Below are 2,270 nucleotides of genomic sequence, written 5' to 3' on the forward strand. Positions count from 1 at the left end.
TATATTTAATTAATACAAGCAAACTAAATGGAAAGCTTACAATAGAAAGAATTGTATGTCAGTGTCTTTTGCAAACTGATTTAGGGCAGAAAGGGATTAGAGGCTGCCCCTCAGTTTGATCCCTTTCAAACAAAGATGTCCACAGTGTTCCTGGCACTCTGCCTCAGGAAGGAGGAGACTGCTGGTTTTGTGCATTGAAATTGTCTTGCCCATCACTCACTCCTGACCAGCTTTTTGTGGCCTGAGATGATGTCATCAATCCACAGTAGCAGAACTATCATCTCCACTGCTGTCTTATGTTTACAGCTTCATAGCCAATGGCTCCCATATGCCTAGTTCATTCATGTCCACCAAAGTTCTTGTCTCACCATTTATACCCCAGGTCTTGCAGTTCTCCTGGGTGTGCTTGACCTGAAGGGAAATAAGAAGACAGATAGTGCTGGCCCCACAGTTCTGAATCAAGGTACCAGGGATGACTTGAAAGTCTGGGCAACAACCCTGTACAGCCATTGTTTCACACCAGTGAGGACCTTGGATTTTTCTGTCAAGGCATGGGCCACAGCCATCTCAGAGGCCCCAGTTCCTTTTGGTACACATGCATAGCATCCAGGGAGTTGCATTCTACTTCTGAGAGAATTTCTTTGCTGGCTCCCCTGAGGAGAACAGTGCAGGCCTTGGGGTCTCTGCACTCAATGATGAATGTAAAGTACTTATCTCCAGTTTTCCTGATTTCCAACAGGCCTGCACCTATTCCAAGATCATCTTCTCTCAGTTCCTCTGGTCAGCTGACTATCTGGGCCCCACAGGCTGTAGCAATGTGATTATTGTCTGTTTTCTGGACTCTGCAGATGGTTGTGACATTGTTCCACATGAGGTACTGATGAGCTAAACATGAGATGTCTTTTTCTGTGATGACCACATCAGGTTTCACTTGGATAATGTCCTCACAGAGCTGCTTGATATACTTTTCTTCCATTTGAAGGATTCAGGTGAAGTCTTCCTCTCAGGTAATCTCAATGTCAGTCTGTCTTTCTTCTTTCTTATATTCCAGAGAAGAATCCAGCAGCATAATATGAAGGTTCATAATATAACACCACATTCATGGATGGGTCACATCTTTGTTAATCATGACTCCACATGAGTTTTCAATGATGCTCCCAGGTATCTTTTCCACTCTTGCATATTTATTGATGTCAGTCTCCTTCCAACCATTTTCAAATTGTACAGTCTTAACAGAATCCAGGGTGATGTTGCAAGCCAAATAGGACCACCAACTAATTACTTTGGTGGTAAATGGAACTGTTTGTGTTGTTCAACATCATGTCACATTTATTGATGTCAACAGGGATACTGATATTCTTTACAGTGCTGATTATATCATCCAATGTCTTGTGGTAAGCACTGATTACCACTGTTGGGTGTATCTGCTACTCTAGGAAGTGCTCAGCTACTGACAGCATTTCTCCCACAAGAATAATTTCTGATGTGGTTCCATCTCCAACCTCTTCATCCTGGGTCCTGCTAATTTCAATCATGGACTTGGCTTCTGGGTGTTGAACTTAATCTCTTGAAGAATGGCATTGCCATAAGTGGTCACCACCATGCCTCCCATTGGGTCCAAAAGCATCTTCATCATGGACTTGGGTCCCACATATGTTCAGATAATATCTGCAATAGTCTTAGCAGCATTGATGTTTCCAGATTGAACTTTTCTTGCAGATTAACACTTTGTATTCTGGTTAAGCACAAGCACAGAATGGTGGCCTATCATGGCAACACAATGCAGATCTGGATACCTAGAGCTGGAAGAACAGCAGAACCTTCTGGAAAGAGCAGATTCCTTAATTTCTGATGGAATTTTTAGCTATTAGTTAGGCTAAGTGATGTAGAAAGCAACCTTAAAATTGTAGTAGTTTAACATAATTTCATTTCTCATCTAATTTGATGTTCACAGAGAAGCTTTCTATACAGTGATTAAGACTCTAGTTTTTGGGAAGGAATTTGAAAGAGCAATTTAAGGTTCCAAACATAAAGTTTCTGAGAATGTACTGCAGGGAATAAATAGGAATTGAGAAATTAGAGAAGCATTAAAACTTAGTCAAATTACACCAAATGTTAGATCCATATGAAGAACAAGAGTCACTGAAGTTAACTACTAGAGAACTGAGCTCTTAAAATATCTCCTGAACTCTCCATAGCTAGTAATGATCCAGAAACTCCAGTCAGCAGAGAGGTACCTATTAGCCTCAGCTATAGGACCCAGCCCATGG

The 2,270-nt window shown here is 41.5% G+C and overlaps 1 pseudogene across 1 annotated transcript; it reads right to left on the reverse strand.

The window, feature by feature from the left end:
• Positions 1-212: 212 nt before the first annotated feature.
• On the reverse strand, positions 213-1,771 carry LOC306661075 (T-complex protein 1 subunit gamma-like; annotated as a pseudogene). The gene has a single exon. The product of its transcript is annotated as a T-complex protein 1 subunit gamma-like (transcript).
• Positions 1,772-2,270: the final 499 nt, after the last annotated feature.

This window comes from Sciurus vulgaris (assembly GCF_902686455.1).
Source record: "Sciurus vulgaris genome assembly, chromosome: 5".
Lineage (NCBI taxonomy): Eukaryota > Metazoa > Chordata > Mammalia > Rodentia > Sciuridae > Sciurus > Sciurus vulgaris.